Source organism: Oryctolagus cuniculus, chromosome 13 (assembly GCF_964237555.1).
Source record: "Oryctolagus cuniculus chromosome 13, mOryCun1.1, whole genome shotgun sequence".
Classification (NCBI taxonomy): domain Eukaryota; kingdom Metazoa; phylum Chordata; class Mammalia; order Lagomorpha; family Leporidae; genus Oryctolagus; species Oryctolagus cuniculus.
In genome coordinates this window covers 108,497,309-108,515,584 of record NC_091444.1, presented here as the reverse complement: position 1 = coordinate 108,515,584, position 18,276 = coordinate 108,497,309, and the positions used below count along the sequence as shown (strand labels likewise).

Below are 18,276 nucleotides of genomic sequence, written 5' to 3'. Positions count from 1 at the left end.
GGTGAGATCAAAGCCTTCCCCTCAGGGTCATCAGCGCCATCACACTCACTGGGAAAACACCAAGGTGCCCTTGGGGAGCCTGGCGGCATAAGGTGGACACACTGTTCAAATCTGCCGGTGACTCTGCAGGTGGCTCTTCCTTCACGTGTGTCACTGGGCCAGTGGCACAGGATGTAGAAGTCAGAGCTTCAAGGTCTTGGTCAGAGGCTCCTCCCAACCTTCCAGACAGGGGAATAGGCACCAAGCCTTCTGCAGGAGAGGCTGTAGGCTTGTGGGCAGAGCAGAGCATACAATTCTGAGTGTGCCAACACAAAAAGACTTAGCTGTTCTGAAGGCAGCATGAGATTCACAATCATATCAGATAGACCACGACGTCTACGAAAACCTCAGGTCTGGCTTTAGAGTGAGCTGGTGGGGAAAGAGAAAAGCAACTGCCTGCAGGTCCACACTGGGCATCAGTAACTTGCCTCTTGTGGAACACGTGCTGCTAAGATAGTGGGTACATTACAGTAAGAGACCTCCGTATTTATTCAAAATGCAGGTGACAGAGGTATAGAGTAATGAGAGAAAAGTGCCTGCCATAACCCAGTGTAAGAAATGCCACTGGGGGTAAGATCTTTGCATTGTGTGATGTATGTAAGCTGTGTGGATGGCTCACTGTCATCTTGGACCATTTATTTTACACAGCAGAATCAGAAGAGAGCAGTATTAAGGACAGAGTCCCCAGAAGGTCACAGCACTGTGATGAGGCTGATTGTGTGGCGTGTGACCTGAATGAACATGGGGACCGAGGCAGTAGGCCTGGGTTTCTGCCCAAGAGCAGGACTGGCAAATTCCCAAGGAATTAGGTCACCAGGAATTGTTCCAGGGCTGGCAGCATCCTGGTGACTCTCCACGTCCCTCTAGAGTTGTTAAAAAAGACTCTCTGGCACTTAAGCATTTTGCTAAGGTAGTAGGAGAAATAACAGAATGGCTGAAAGGGACATCTGGTGAACGCAAGCTAGGAATTCACGAAGTGTAGGAAGAGCCCCGAGTACTGAGAAGCTCTGCTCCTCAGGCCAGCGGGAGAGGTCAGGAGCTTATCAACCTCCCAGTGAACAAGTTTTCACTGTAAACACGCATGATACCCAATCACCTTGGTAACTACTGTATAAGACAGTTAACCATGATAACTGTTGTACAAGATAACTGAATACCACAGTCACTATTATATATGGCTGACTAACTATGGTAATATTGACAAGATGCCTGATTATCACAGTTAACTCTTTGGATGAGATAGCTACTAACCATGGTAACCACTGGACAAGAAACCTTATCACCATGGTAACTACTGGATAAGACAGCTACTAAACTTGGTAACTACTGGACAAAATTCCTGATCACCATGGTAACTGTTGGACAAAATATCTGATAACCATGGTAACCGGTGAATAAGATACCTGATCACCACAGTAACTGTTGGATAAGACACCTGATAATCATGGTAACCATAATAACTGATAGCACCATATGGGAAGGAGTGTAACACTTAGGGTGGGTGTCTGCCTTCAGTTCATTTAGAAATTTACTAACATTCAAAACAGGAAAACTAAAGCAAAGGAATCCACATGGCCCATTAGGTCTTGCATTTGAAAGGTGACCTAAGTGTGGATCAGGGAACGTGTGGAAGTCAGTGGCCAACAAGTCAAATAACTAGATTTGGGACCTTCTCGTTTTCAAATCCTGAGTTCTGCATAAGGGACACATTTGATAGCATGCTCACTTTAAAAGTTCTCTGAACAAACATCAACTCTAAGCAGTCTCAGAAATCCAACAATGTCCAAATACTTCTTCCCAGCCAATGACACAGGTGTCAAAATTTCTCTTGTTGTTTGAAGAGTTATTTTTTAGCCTAGTCATCAGTTATAGCACAGTAAGCCAGCAAAAAAAGTATAACTTCTTGGGAAGAATGAAGACTTTCTGGAGCACTGAGCTTCCGCATGGCTGGCACTGAGGCAGAGGGCAGTCCACGCCCTTGTGTCACAGTCATTGGCAGCAAAGTGCTTAGAAAGGTAACCTGTGCACACTGATGCACTCCTGGAAGGTGCTGCCACAACAGAAACAGGGAAGGGTGACAAATGCTCACTTCCAGTCACAGTAACAGGACTGATTTCAGCTCGGTGTTGCTAGTTGTCCCACACAGAGATGGGGGTCTTTCCCCTGCCCCTGTGCTCAGCCATGTAGACAACAACACCAATGACACAAAAGACTTCTTAAAAAGGTAATCTTGTACTCATGGAATAAAGTCTTCATTTTGTTTTTTGCTTATTTTTTTTAACCCAGCAGTAGCTATTGGGTCCTTTTGAAAGCCAGAGTTAGAGAGAAGGGGCAGAGACACAAAATTTTCCATCCATTGGTTCACTCCCTAGATGACTACAACATCCAGCACTGGGCCAGGCTGAAATTAGGAGTGGGGTGCTTTGTCTCCATGCGGGTGGCAGCGGCCAAAAGATTTGAGCCATTTTCTACTTCTTTTCCCAGGCCATTAGCATGGAGCTGGATTGGAAGTGGAGCAGCTGGGACACAAACTGGTACCCACATGGGATGCTGCTGTCACCGGTGGCGCCACAATGCTAGCCCTTCCGTTAGCCACTTCTGGTTCCAAGTTTGGAAACCTGTGACTGCAGAAATGCTTTTCAGTGGCCCAGATGCTCTAAATCACACTTACGCCGTATGTTCTGTCACATCAATAATGCAGTTTATAATTATTTTGAACTTCTGATTATTGCTTTGTATCAGACAGTTTAAACCCTGTATATCATGTGGCAAGCCTTTCACTTTCAAGAAGAACTTCATGTTACATATGACTCACTGCTTATCTATAACGTAGAGAAATACTAATCTTATTTGGGAAATACCCTAAGGATCTGTTAAATTATGGACAAAGTATGAATCACTTTGTGACTAATTATAAAAAGTGGTGAGTAAAATGTCAAATAAATTGATTTGGGTTTTTCAAAAAGTGAATACTTCTCCTAATAGACTTTTTGAAGTTTTTAGACTCCCAATTTTGTAGGGGAAGTCATTTAATTGTTATTAATGTGTTTAATTCTCAAGTTAGTTGTGATTTTTTTTGTGTAGGTTTGCTTGGAAACTGTAGGCAGAATATTATTATGATGTGAGCTTTATTATCTCCCTGAGAAAGCAGAAATAAACAAAGTCTAGTTTCAGATAAGGATAAGAATTCTATATATTTTTATCTATCACTAAATAGTCTTTTGCAAATGATTTTAATTTCCTGGGGCTCGATTTCTGCATCCATAAAATAGACTAGAAGTAGATCACTCTCAATGATAATCCTGAGATATGCTCTGCGGAACATTGTTTCTGGTCACGTGAATTTGGAAGCCACAACACGCTGCATTCCCTGTGGGATATTTAAGATGCATGCTGGTGAATTAATATCAAGAATCTTGCATAAAGTGATTTGCTGATCATGTCTGTGCCAAAATTTCCCAAACCAATTTGGGAAACTCTGCTTTCTCCTTGTGACAACAATTAATGCACTCAGACCATGCTGGTCAGTCTACAGGGTATTCCAAACCCCACATTTTGATGTTTTATATAATTTAAGGCAAGACAGCAAAGAACTGAATGCCATTCCTTTTTTGAGAACAAAAGTTATAACCCCACGTACATACCATCATGTATGGTTATTCTCTCTCATCATGACTTACTATTTTCACTTTGGTTTCCATGCACACTAACGGTCATAAAGTTCATGCTTGTACCAAGTAATTCACCATCGTTAGGTTAAGCCTTCCTCAATTACTCAACAAACTTCAAGAAGCACAAAAGGACAAATGACTAAAATCCAGACGTACACACTTATTAACTGCAACACATGTGGGCCACACTGACTCCACAAATACTCAGTGAAGATGTGTCGTTTTACAAAAGTAGGACAGACACCCTGAAGACATGAAGAAGTGCTCCCTCAACAAAAGGGGCCTGTGTGGAGCAGGAGATGAGCTCATATAACACAGGTGATGATGCATTAGTCACACATTCTGTGTTGTCACGACAGCAGAAAACAGCACAGGTCTGTACCTACTGCATGGCAGGTGCTCCAGACCCACTATCACTCATCCATCTCTTAAAGAGATGACCCTTACAGCACAGATCCCACTATTGTTCTCATTACAGATGTTTACAGCTTGTTTAAGGACACACTCAGCTGTCAAATGATAGAGGATTCAGACCAAGGTCTACAGGATTCTTCAAAAAGTTTTTGGGAAATGCATATGGTGAAAAAAAACCATGCATACAGCTCACAATTTTTTACACCAAAATAAGCATTTTTAAATTTCATTTTCTATGAACTTTTTGAAATACCCATGTACATGATGGCAGCACCACCCTGCCTTTCAAATCATGCTTACTCAGTAAGAGGAGAAGGGACTAGTGAGGTGATGGGACAGTGCTGACAGCCGAGGACTGACTGAGATGGGGTTTCATGGAATCATTACATCCAGGTTGCTAGGAGAGTAAGGTGGCCTTGGGACATCCATGGTCTCTCTCTCTCCCAGAGAGAAATGAAAACCGTCTGACCAAAGGGAGATGGATCAGAAGCATAGGCAAGAAGGGCTCCCAGATGCACTCCTTCCCCATGCAACAGCTGGAACAATTCCTAACATTCACCCCGCTGGGAGCACGTGTCTGGACATGATCCACTGTTCTCACTCAGCGGGAGACCAGCCTGAAGGGACTAGAGTCCCTATACAAACAACCAAGTCTAACTTGTTGGACGGAAGGTCAGCCCCCTGCTTTCTCCTCAGGAAGTCAAATGCCCCAGCAATAGTCCTTTCAGCCAATGAAAGGCAAATGTGAAGTACATTCCAGAATCCAATGGTCAATAATGATGGAAAACGGGCCGATTCTCCACCTGGTTGTCAGGAACCCTTCAAACCCAAAGACCCCCTTTGTCTTGGAGAACACCCACTGTGCTAGAAGCCTGGAGAAAGAGCTCCTTTTATCTCCACCTATGTGTGACCTAGGAAGCAGCCTTCATCCTAAGCCCCAGCACTCTGGGATGTGTGCTGTGCTGGACGCTCTGGAGGACCACGTGGGGCTCGCCCAGGGGAGATTCACCTCCTTGGAGGACCAAGCAGGCAGCCCTCTCAACCCTCATCTCCTCTTCATTCACAGCCTCGGAACTTCCCGGGCTTCTATCAACTAAAGTACTGGGCTCCACCACAATGCAAGATCTGCCAACCTTGCTCCAAGGCCTCAGAGGAGCTGCAGAAGATTAGGACAGAACCTGAATTCCTGAAGCCCGTGATGTCTGGCTGTCTGGTGGGTGGCAGAAAGTTCCTATGAATTCTTGCTGAGGCCTCACCCCAACGGAGCAACATTTGGAGCCCTTGACCTGTGTGCTCCATATTCAGCTCTACTGAGAATTCATGGTGGGGCCGGTGCCACGGCTCACTTGGTTAATCCACCGCCTGCGGTGCTGGCATCCCACATGGGCGCCGGGTTCCTGGTGGCTCCTCTTCCAGCCCAGCTCTCTGCTGTGGCCTGGGAGTGCAGTGGAGGATGGCCCAAGTGCTTGGGCACCTGCACCCACATGGGAGACCAGGAGGAAGCACCTGGCTCCTGGAAATGCCGGCTGTGGCGGCCATGTGGGGAGTGAACCAACGGAAGGAAGACCTTTCTCTCCGTCTCTCTCTCTCACTGTCTAACTCTGTCAAATAAATTAAAAAAAAAAAAAAGAATTCATGGTGTGGTCTTGGGGTAAACACTCAATTTGAAAGATTCTTCTGATTGAGAGATTCCAGGTCACAGGAGTGGGGAAAACAGAAAATCTACATTAAGGAAAAACAGAACTGTGATGTAGGCACCACAGAATGCAATGTTCACAGATTTAAAAATAATTACATGAAAGGCATAGCTACAGGGGGAATGAGAGGCAGAGAGGAAGATTTTCCATACACTGGTTCACTCCCCAAATGACTACAATAGCTAGGATTAGGCCTGGCTGCAGCTAGGAGGTCTCCCACAAGGGTGGTAGGGACCCAAGTACTTGAGCCATCTTCTGCTGCTTTCCCAGGTACATGAGCAAGAAGTTGAATAAGAATCAGAGCCAACTGGACTCAAACAGGTGCTCTGATATGGAACGCAGGTGTAACAGGCAGCAGCTTAACCCACTATACCAAAATGTTGGCCCAACATGCACAGCTTTTAATGACAGAGGCATGGGGTCGGCACTGTGGCATAGCGGGTAAAGCTGCTGCCTGCAGTGCCAGCATCCCATACTGGCGCCAGTTCAAATCCTGGATGCTCCTCTTCTGATCTAGTTCTCAACTATGGCCTAAGAAAGCAGTAGAAGATGGTCCAGGTCCTTGAGACCCAGAAGCAGCTCTTGGCTCCAGATCAGCTCAGCTCTGGCTGTTGCAGCCATTCAGGGAGTAAACCAGCAGATGGAAGACCTCTTTCTCTCTCCCTCTGCTTCTCTGCAACTCTGCCTTTCAGATAATAAATCTTAAAAAAAAAAAAAAAAAAAAAGGTCCCCATTTTTAAAAAACAAAATGACAAAGGCAGTTCTCTCTGGATCCTGTGCTTGGAGAACATGCGTACTCACAAAACAGGCTGCCTCACAGGAATCACATTAATAAATTATGGGCGTGTACAACACGCTAGTCCCGTGCACTGCAACCGTTCTCAGCTATGCAACTCACACACAGCAATCACGTCCAAGGTCAATGGCAGTTTCCCTCAGGAGTCTGCCAGTCAGAAGCTCTGGATCTGAGTGCAGCCCCAGGCCCCTTTCACCCCTGACTGTACGGAGCTCTGCATTCTTTGCAGCAGGAGGAAGAAAATGCAGCTGCCCCACTTGTGGAAGGGCTTAAATCTGTGATCAGAAGTCTAGTAGACGTCTCCAATTACTTACATCAAGGAATTAGCAACTTCCTATGTTTCTGCTGTGTGTTATTTTCTAATAAAAATGAAGTGGTTGAGCAGAACTATTCCTACTCATATAGCGCCTATGTTCTGAGAACACAGAAAATTGGAGAAATGCTTGCCTGAATTTAGGCACAAAATACGAAGCCTTGGAAGAGAAGAAAAACGAAACTGATTAGCTTAAAGGCTGGGTCTGCCATTGAGTCTTGTGAAATTCACTCTGCATGATGAGATCAAAATTAACTCTGTATCTGAGCTGCCATTTTATACGTGTTATTTTCTACTTCATTTCCACCAAGAGTTCTAAATGTATTGTTTACTCTCTTTGAGGAAAATTCTTAATTTTTTTCCAAGACAGACTTTCTGCCACATGACAAGAATACTTAAAATAAACTAGACTCTAAGCTACACAAGACAAGGAAAATGTCGTAGCATCCCCTGCACCTGGTGTAGTCTCTGGCACTGATGAGTTCTCACTGAATGTTCATTAAAGAAGGTTACTAAGTGAATAAATCAATGAGGGAGTAGGAACATGGGGACCCTAACAACATGTAAATGTGCAGGGTCTCTGGAGGTCCTTGCGGTGCCTCTTGGCCTCCTTGTGATGCTAAATCAAGTTTGAGTTAACTGGTTCCATTCAGAGACTGAGACCCTGGCCCAACCCTACCATCCCTTGACAGATCCCATGGAAGATCACAGAATACCCTCTGGTAGAATATTCTACCAGTTAAGACTGGTCCTGGCAGCCCTGGCATTTACTGAATTCATGATAAGGTGAGTTATCATCAAATGCTAGCAAGACAAGGTATAGAATGTTAGGTCCACTGAATATGGAGATGGTGTCCCTCCCTGCCTGGCTCTTCCTAGAAAAATTTATTACAGCTACAGAGCACACCCCTACCCCTGGTCATTCACAGCTATGGAAATTCAAGTTCAGTTCCTATGTCTCTCAATAACCTCTCCTACAATGAAAGCTGTGACTTCTACAATGAAAGGACCGTGACCAAGTCCACCACTGTGACCAAGTCCTGTTTTCAAGAAGTAGGTATGGCATCAACAGAAAGCTACTCCCCTCCCCTCTGAGCTGTATTAGTCATAGCCATGGAAATCCCGAGTTCAATCATAAACAATTCCTGAACATGTGAGGTCTTTCTCCTGGGGTTGGAGAGAGGAGGTACAAAGCAATCTGCTGGTACAAGGTCACCACCTGTGTGCTGCATCTCCTGCTCCTCTGCCCTGAGACTCCAGCAGTCATCATCTCTGTCCCAATTCCTCTCAGTTGTGTCAAAAACTAGGGAAGACTTACTGGGTGACCGAACGGCATGTTTTCATTCTCAGGGTTTAGGATCCTCAGTCCATGGGGATATCATGAAAACTGCAGAAAATCTTGCCTGTCCAGTAAACAAACAACTCTCATCTAAATAGATGGATAGAGATTGTTTTATCTTCTAAAAAGTTCTTTTATGGGGCCAACACTGTGGCCTAGTGGGTAAAGCCGCTGCCTGCAGTGCCCACATCCCATATGGGCGCCAGTTTGAGTCCTGGCTGCTCCACTTCCGATCCAGCTCTCTGCTGTGGCCTGGGATAGCAGTGGAAGACGGCCCAACTCCTTGGGCCCCTGAACCCCCTATGGGAGGCTGGGAAGAAGCTCCTGGCTCCTGGCTTTGGATTGGCACAGCTCCAACCGTTGCAGTCATGTGGGGAGTGAACCATCAGATGGAAGATATCTCTCCCCACCCCACCCCACCCCATGCCTTTGCCTCTCTGTAACTATTTAAAACACACACACACACACACACACACACACACACAAAGTTGTTTTATTAGAACAAGAAAGATGCCACCTCCTAAGGGACGTGCCAACCCTGGAGAAGAGCAGTGTCCAAGGGGGGAACATGGCTGTGGAGGATGAGGGTCAGAATCCACATCTGACCATCATTTGCTGAAACTGGGTTTACGCCCAGTGTGGCCAACAGTCCCTGTACACAAAGGGGAGTCGCTGAAGAAATGCACTGAAGGGTTTCTACAAATCTGGCTGCTGCAGTAAAGAAAAAAGGTGGCACTGAGCAGATGGTACTGATGTGAACCACAGTCAAGAAGCTCAGAAATGGAAGCTCTAAGGGTGCCCTGAGGTCCTCCAACGTCCAACACCCTGCAGCATGGGCCGTGGGGTGGGAGGTGGGTGGCAGAGCTGGATGCAGAGAAAGGGCAAGGACCCCAATTAAGTTGATCCTTATAGCCTTGGCGAAGCCTTCATTTTCTTCTAAGTGTAAGGACTGGAGACTGACAGGGAGTGATATCATCTGATTTATGCCTAACAGACCACTGTGGCTATTTTATGGGAAAAGGGGAAGCTGGGAGTCGTCTGGGAGGTTTTTTCAGGCAAGCAAGAAACAATAGAGAAAACAGCAAACTACTGATGCACAATGTCAGCTGACACCACTTCCTCTGTGTGGGTTGGCACTGGCACCCCGTGCACGTTCTGTCCCAAGGCCCCACACTTGCATCTCAGTCCTCAGATTTCTTAGGGCTGGCATTGTGACACGGAGGGCTAAGCCACTGCCTGCAACGCCAGCATCTCATGTGAGTGCCTGTTTGAGTACCAGATTCACCATTTCTGATCCAGCTCTCTGCTAATGCACACAGGAGAGCAGCAGAAGACAGCCCAAGTGCTTGGGCCCCTGCCACCTACGTGGGAGACCTGGATGGAGTTCCTGGCTCCTGGCTTTGGCTTCCTGGCCATTGCTGCCATTTGGGGAATAAACTGGTGGGTGAGAGATCCCTCTCTAGCTGTCTCTCCCTAACTCTGCCTTTCAAACAAACAAATAAATCTTTTTTAAAAATACACATTCCCAGACAAAAGCATTCTGCACTCATGTCTCATCTGGTTAGGCATGAAACTCACTTTCTTCTCTTACCAAGCCTACGTAGACCACAAGAATTTATGTAAGCTCTGAATGAAAAAGAAAAATGGGGCAAATCAGGGGAGATAAACAGACTCTTGATAAGAACAAAGAAAAACTGTCAGGGGCTAGGAGGAGCAGGAGTACTTAGAAGCCCAAGCAGCCCTAAGCTCTTCCTATGAGGCCACTGGGCAAAACACACACACACACACACACAGCAACCTACTGAACTGCACAAGGGATCTTCAACAGAAGGAAATCACGAATTATGAAAACATTATGCATGGGTTTGAAAATTTTTTTTTTGCACCAAAATAAACTTTACTATTTTCACAAACTTTTATAGGTACTCTTGTATATTGATTTATCATATGTTCAATGACAAAAATCCAGAGGATGGCCAGGGAAAGGAACTCGATGGCATTTCTGCACACATCTCACAATAAATGAAAAGCATGCTTGGAAATGGAAATGTAGGAATTTCCAAGAAATGTTCATGGCTTTATGTAGATAAGGAGCAGTGTTGTTTAATCATTCAAGCAAACTGGGGAGGAGGAACAGACATGTGACTGACAGCTCTCTTCCTTGAAAATGGATACTTTCCTCCTGCTTCCTTCAGCAGAGATGTGTCCCTCAGTGATGAACAAGGGTGTGTGAGGGATCGCTTCTGATGCCAGAATGACCAGGCCTGGCCTCGAACCTGCACATCCAGCTTGTCACCTACCACCTCAGCTACTAAGTATGGGGCTGTGGTCATCTAACAGCTGCCTGGGAGCCCCTGCACTCTTGCCTGTTCTTATATGATTTCACTTGGCAGAGAAAGGTTTCCTGGTAAGGAAACTGGAAGAAAAGGAAAAAGAATTCTAATTCATCAAAATAAGCAACATATAGGTATGACAAAGCACACACACACACACACACACACACACTCATCACAGAAACCTCGCCCATCCCTTGGTGTACTTCATCTCATTGCTTCCAGCCATCTGAAGACAAATAAATCCATAATGTGTCAAGATATAACACCTTTTTTATTCTGTATAACTATATGATACCTCATTGTATTCAGTGCCATTAGATTCTTCTTTCAAAACTAAATAAATTTAAACGTTCCAAAAAAAAGAATTAGAAAAGGAAATCAAAGAAAAAAGATTAAAATGTAGCGAAATGTTGAATTCTGAATGACAGAGGCAGGAAGATAGTTCCCTAAGAACCTACAACAATTTATACAGGTGAGGGTCACAAGGACAGCAGCAATGGACAGGGATATCTCCTCCCTGCCCAGGCCACATGTGAAGATTTAGCTCACTAGGGAACACAACAATGAGTTTATACTTTGTGACTAGGATTTCTTGTCCATTACTACTCAAATTTCTGGGGAATAACAACTGTTCAATACCAGAACTATTGACAACAAATGACCACTTTAGGCCCAATCTCTGTCATTTTCTCCTCTGTTGATGGACAGTTTCCCATGTGTCTGTTCTGTTTACAAGCCCTAATCAGCTTCAAGGCACTGACCAAATCCCACCACATTGAAACAGAGTGGTTTTCACCATTTATGAAGCTCTGTAGCAAAACAGAACTCTGGAATTTATACCCACAGCTCCAGCTGCTTGCAAGAGATTTATTCCGCTTGAGTTGGGCACGGGATAGCATCTCGATGCACAGGAGGAACTCCCTCCGAGACACAGGAGCTGGCCCAGCAGTGAAGACCGGCAGCCCAGGAGGCCCTGTTCCTCTCTGCACGGAATCCTCAAGTTTCTCAGTCGGCATCTCCGGAGAATCTCAAGGATCTATTTGATGTAAAAATCTGTATCCTATAATGAGACTCCTAGTCTACACAGGGTCTAATCTGAATAACCATCCTTGGGACTCATGGCACCCACGACCAGCTTCTGGTTCATCAATTTACAGGCAGCCATCTAAGCCAGGGAGAAATGGATTAAGACTCAAAAGGCAGTCTCAGGTTAAGTCAAAACAAAAATTCTGGAAGTACTGTTTCAAGGAGTTTAGTATAAGGTCACAGTAAGAATCCAATCATCTGCCAAAACTAGAGTATGAAGAAAGCACCTTGACACTGCCACCTCCTACAGTGCAGTACGGTGTTCTACACTGGGAAGAAGGCAGTATGAGTGTCCTCCTCCCTCAGCGCGATGAACACAGAGTGTAACCTCCCACCACAATGTGAAGGCGGCAGGAGAATGTTCTCCAACTACCGTGTGAAGAGGGTGCACCAGGGTATCCTCTTACAGCAGTGGAAAGGCAGCGTGGGTGTATCCCCTACTGCAGTGTGGAGATGACAAATTGAGGGCCAGTGCTGTGGTGTAGAAGGCTAAGCCTCCACCTGCAGTGCCCATATGGGTGCCAGTTTGAGTCCCAGCTGCTCCACTTCCCATCCAGTTCTCTACTAATGCACCTAGGAAAGAAGTGGCAGATGGCCCAAGTGCTTGGACCCCTGCACCCACATGGGAGGACTGGAAGAAGCTCCTGGCTCCTGGATTCAGCTCAGCCCAGACCTGGACATTGAGGCCATTTGGGAGTGAACCAGTGGATGGAAGATACATCCCTCTCTTTCTCCTTCTCTGCCTTTCGAATAAATAAAATCTTAAGAAGAGATGACAAACTGAGTATATCCTCCTACTACTGTATAAAGAAGACAAACCAAGTGTATCTTCATACTACAGTGTGAAGGCGGCACCTTGCATGTATTGTACTACAGTGTGAAGACACCTTGAGCGTGCCCTCCTATTGCAGTGTCAAGAAGACAAACTCAGTGTATCCTCCTCCTACAGTGTGAAGAAGGTTCCTTGAGCATGTCTTCCTACTACAGGGTAGGGCCTGTGATATGGCGTAGTAGGTTAAGCCCCCACCTGCAGTGCTGGCATCCCACATGGGCATCGGTTTCTGTCCCAACTGCTCCTCTTCTGATCCAGCTCTCTGCTTGCGGCCTACGAAAGCGGTGGAAGATGGCCAACTTCTTAGGCCTCTCTATCCGTGAGGGACACCTGGAAGACGCTCCTAGCTCCTGGCTTCGGATCAGCTCAGCTCTGACCGTTGTGGTCATTTGGGGAGTGAACCAGTGGATGGAAGACCTTTCTCTCTGTAACTCTACCTCTCAAATAAATTAAAAAAAAATCACCATGAGTGTTCCTTCTTCACCCACTGTGCAAAGCTACAGTCCCAACACGAACTCCTCTTCAAGTCACGGAGAATTTCCAGTTGAAAGGTAAATGAAGTCTGTTCCAGAACTTTCTGTAGTCCTGTGGTATGGCAATTTAGTTGAAGTCCTTTTCTAATGACCTTCAACATTAAAAAAAATTATGATTGCTCTTCAGAGCTCAAGAGAATTCTTGGTATCATTGGTTAGGTAAAAACTCCTAAGAGGCTAACTTATAGGAGATGACACTCTGATAATTAGGATAAAAATGATTCATTCTGCAGAAGTACTTAATAATAGTATTCCTCCTCATCACCAGCTGAGTCCTTTTTCAGTATCTATATTTATTTTCTCTTTTAATCTTTCTAACTGCCATTTGATGTGGGTGTCATTAAGCCTTTGTACAGAGCAGGAAACTGAGATATATTTGAGAATTCAAGCCAATTATCGTGTGAGAACTGTCTGAGGCACGAGTGGTAGGGTCAGTGTTCAAGCCTAAGCCTGTGTGATTCCAAAGCTTGTATTTGTGATCACTGACTTCAGTGTCTTCTACACAATGGCACACAGGCTGAGGGATGGTCTTGAACAAATCCAGAGTCAATCTCTCATACCAGGAGAGGCTTCAATGTGGCCAGGGTGGGGTGGCATGGTCAGGTAGATGTGTGGGGTCAAGACACAGGGATCCTGAGGGGTAACAGCAGCTAGAATGGGGCCCAGCCTTGGATTTTGGGGTAACTGGGATGGTCAGGAAACCAAGAGTTTCTCTTCTATTTTCCTCAAGTCGCTGAATGTGTGGTATGCAACCCAGTTGTACATTTTCACCTTGCAGGTGGGAAGCTCAGTCTATAATAATAGTAGTTACTTTCAGACATTTAAAATTTACTTGATAGGTCCTCGTTCTTCTAAGATGGGCCTGTGAATACAGTGAGCAGAGAGCTTTTTAATTACCAAAAGCCTCAGTTTTAGTTATACCCTCACTGGTAAAGGACATTTTCAGGAAGACACTCTTAAAAGGCATTTCCCAGACAACAAATGTCTTTTCTGTTCAGCAGCTGTGACCTTCACCCTTACTTTCCATTCTAAACTTTTTGAGCCAACAAGACATAATCAATTCATGGTCCAAACCTGCAAACCATGCACATGCAGATTTATGTAAATATCCATGCAAATCAGGCACCACCGTCATTGGGCTTCTGGGAAATTGCGAATGGAGCCCTTGGTACAGTAGAGGTCAAACCTGCATGGTCCTGGCCGATTCCATGGCAGACCGCAGAGGACGGTGTCAGCCCTGAGCATAGCAGCCTTTACATGCTGCAGTAATCCCACGCCTGAGTGGTTTCCGATCCCAATCAGGAATGGGTGACCCGGTTCAGAGGAAACTAAAGAGCGGGGTGATCTAAGCTCTCAAGTCCCCATGCGCTGGAGCTGGCCCTCCTCTTCCTGGCCCTGCTTTCCTGATGTTTTTCTTGTGTCCACAAAAGGACCTCAGCTGGCACAAACACAAGAATGGCATTCACCTTCTGAGTTGGCTTTGGCTTGAATACTTTCTATAACTTACCTGCAAAGTGGGCTGGCCTAAGGCCATGTCCGTGGAGATGCCTCAGTTCCAAGGTCCTCCTGCCTTGAAGGGTGGGAACCTTCCCGAAACACTAGTTCATCCCTCAAAAGCCCACTACCATCAGGCTCAGCCAGGCCAACACCAGGAGCCAGGAACTCCATCAGGTCTCCCATGTGGGTAGCAGGGATCCAAGCACTTGAGTCCTCACCCATTGTCTCCCAAGCACCTCAGCAAGAAGCTAGATGGGAAGCGAAGTGTCCAGGACTAGAACTAGAACTCTACCATGGGATGCTGGCTTCATAAGCAGTGCCTTAACCGCTGTGCCAGCGCTTCCAGCTAACCACACAGGAAACTTTGCTCTGTCCCGGTGCTGGCCACTCCAAGTCCCCTGCCACACAGCATGGCCTTGTGGTCTTCACAGACACAGGATTTCCCTACTCCGTCACACGTTCCCTGGACCGTGGCCGTGGCCAACAGCAGCTTAGCTCACACACTCACTGCTGCGAGGCTATGGAGAGGACAGGACAGCTCTAATGAACGCTCCACCACTAAGCCCTGTATTCCTGGGATAAGGTGATTATTTCTGAGTTCCTCTGATTCCACACAAAACAGATCAAAAATGCCAATTTCCTACCATGAAATGGTGTGGAAAATGAAAGAGATAAAAATCAGTAAGTATTTACACACACCACTCTTCAGTTGAGAAAAGGAAATTACTGAGTTTGGAAGTAGCCAAATTCCACGAGGACTTTCTGTAAAATCTCAATCTACCAGGGTGAAAGCTCCAGCTCCAGTGATGACTAAAACAGGGAGGGGAAGGTGTAAGAGGGGGGAGGTGGGGCTTGCTCCGCTGAAGGCAGAAAGCCAAGGACTTGGAGAAAGGGGAGTGGGGCTGGGAGCTCTCCTTCAATGAGACACGAGAAAGCAAATTATGCCGCACACAAGGGGACCGGGTCGACATCCCGCTTCCAGTTTGTCAGATCAGCACTCTGATTTCAACTCGACGCGGCTCTCACTCAGGCTTTGGTGTGAGCCAGGCGAGCAGTACCAGTGTTTGAAAGGGGGACTTGTTCTCGCTTCTCATTAACAGGTATCATATTCTCAGTCAGCTGCGTGGTCCAAGAAGCTGTTAATCAAAGAGACCATCACATCTCCACTTACGTTAATTCCATTATTGAATCACGTGAGTTATGTTCAAACATTTATTGCCCAGTAATTTTCAGAGAAAAATGTAATAACCGGGGCGGAGATACCGTTAATGTGAGGAGATTCCTGGCATGGGAACTGATGGAACACATACCAACCTCCAACCCCAGGTAGCAGGGACCTTGCCAACTCTGAGGCTGATGAAGGGAATGGGGTGACTGGATTCAGGCAGCACTGTGCAAATGCCAATTCAGTCCCGACCTCTGCGAAGGCGGCATCAGGTAAGCCACACTAGGGCACCCTGTACACCTTCCAGAATGCTGCAGGCCACTGCCTACACACCCACTGATTGTTTTTAGCAACAGCTTGCATTCAACCTTCATATAAAAGGACATTTTTACAGGAACAAACTGCTTTCTAAAGCAGGTGCTGGGTTGTTCCTTTTAAACACCTCACGCGGTAGCACAATACCACCATAAAAACAATCCCAGCAAGACTCTGCAGGCTGTTACAGAGAATTTGCCAAATGTTTCCTGCTGTCACTTAGCCGGTCAAAGGCAGACTTGGGGGACAAAGGGTAATGGCTACCCTGCAGGGTTTGCTATGGGAACCTGAGTGACGTCAAGACACATCCCCAACATCTGACGCTGGGTCCAGACTCTGGATGAATAATGAGAGTCTATTGGGTGGGGCTGATCACAGCACCCGGACACACACTGGGACCTCCAGGTTCGTCTGGACCAGGCAAATTCCCCTGTCAGAGATGAGGGGAGACTCAAAGCTGGGAATCCAATCGTCACAGCTATCAAAATGGGAGGGATCAAACTTGGAGGCCACAGAGACAAGCTTTTATCATTGGTCACAACAACAACTAAACCAACAAAAGGTATTTTAAGTAAAATAGCACATCAAACTTCAATATATAAAATATACAGAATGGGAGTGGGTTAAGACACCATTTGGAATGCCTGTATCCCATACTGGAGTGCCTGGGTTCGAATCCTGACTCCTCTGGTCCCGATTCAGCTTCCTACTAATGCACACCCCACGGGTATGATTCAAGTAAGAGACCCACATGGAGTTCACATTTCCTGACTTGGGTCTGGCCCAGTCCTGGATGTTGTGGGCATCGGTGGAGCAGACAGGAGGATGGAAGATCTCCAACTCTGCCTTTCACATAAATTAATATTAAAAAAAAATGTATAGAATGGAGATGCTTGGGTTGAAGGCAGAGGGATGGAGTAGACCCCTCCCCCATCTACCCAGCCCTGCTCTCCTCTCTGCTAGCTTCTCTGCAGGGGAAGATGATTCACTGAGATCCCTGGGGAACCGCAGGAGTTAAGACTTTTCTGATTGCAAAGCAAAGAATTCCATCTGTGCGAGAACGAGACCAGCAAAACAATGACGATGCTGTTAGCATAATTGCGTACATGCGGCTGGCCTTGAGGAAGGGGCCGCCACTGGGAGAGTGGCCGTCAGGTCTGCCCCTGCCCCGAATGCACATGCGTGCACGCGCACACTTGGTTCTCGGTTCTGTGGGAGATGCGGAGTGGTCCAGCCTGGGTGCGGCTGTCAGCTGTGATGGGTGGGGGAGGCGCGGCAGTGTAGGGGGATGGGAGGCAGTCACGGCTCTTACGGCAGGCACCTGGCTGTCTAGGGGGTGGGCGTTGGTTCCCAGAGAACAAGAGCTGGTCGGGTGGCCCCGCAGTGTGGAAGCCCCTGGACGTCGGCACTCAGGTCTGGAGTGGGACTGGCGCTCGGAGGCCAGCCACGCTGCAGGGGCGCGGCTGTCGCGGACCGTGGGCCAGCACCCTGGGGAGGCGGCCAGCAGCAGGGCAAGGCTGAGACCAAGCTGGGCCCGCCACGCAAGGCTGGGAAAGCCGGACGGTGGCCTCTCCAGAAACGGGATCTGAGTGAGCCAGACGCCCCCCTTCTCGGCCTCACCGAGACGGTCAGTGCCACCGGCTGCCGCCCGGGCGTTCGTGGCCTCTCCTGAGGGGCCTGAGCCACGGGCAGAGACAGCCACCGGCCGAGAACACGCCGCACCCGGGCCGGGCCGCGCCTGCTCCCCCAGGTCCACTCACCGGGCGGTCGACGCCGTCCGACGGGGCAGACGTGCGGAATCGCCGGGTCTGGTCTCCGGGCGCCACTTAAAGGGCTGTTTGTCGATGAGGCCCTGTGTGGCTTTCCACCACACAAGTTGGCTGGTCAGAGCTGAGGCTGGCGGGCGGGCGGCCACCCCCGCATGGCCGCGGAGCGTGGGAGCAGCCGATTTGGCGCAGCCAACTTCCCAGGATGCACCGGGCGCACCCGCAGACCCGGGGCGCATGCTCAGACCGCGGGGTGCATGCTGGGACCTCGGGGATGGTGACCCCGCGGCGAGGGCCCTTAGTAATAGGAAGTGGGAAAGGCCGCGCTACTGCCGACGAACGCGTGGATGTGCGTGTGTTCACTCACTGCCCAGGAAACTCCCGCGGGAGACAGGAGCCTGGCGCCCCTCGGGCTGGCTGCGGTGTTCCCCAGGCCCCGCTCCCGCCGTGCCCGGGCCGGCCTCCCGCGACCCTCCC

The 18,276-nt window shown here is 47.6% G+C and overlaps 1 protein-coding gene across 1 annotated transcript in view; it reads right to left on the bottom strand.

The window, feature by feature from the left end:
* NRP1 (neuropilin 1) overlaps positions 1 to 17,915 on the bottom strand; it is a 222,228-nt gene extending 204,313 nt beyond the window's left edge. The window contains exon 1 of the mRNA XM_051833423.2: positions 17,794 to 17,915. The gene's annotated coding sequence lies outside the window, so the exon portion shown is untranslated. The remainder of the gene's footprint in view (positions 1 to 17,793) is intronic.
* Between the last annotated feature and the right edge of the window lie 361 nt (positions 17,916 to 18,276).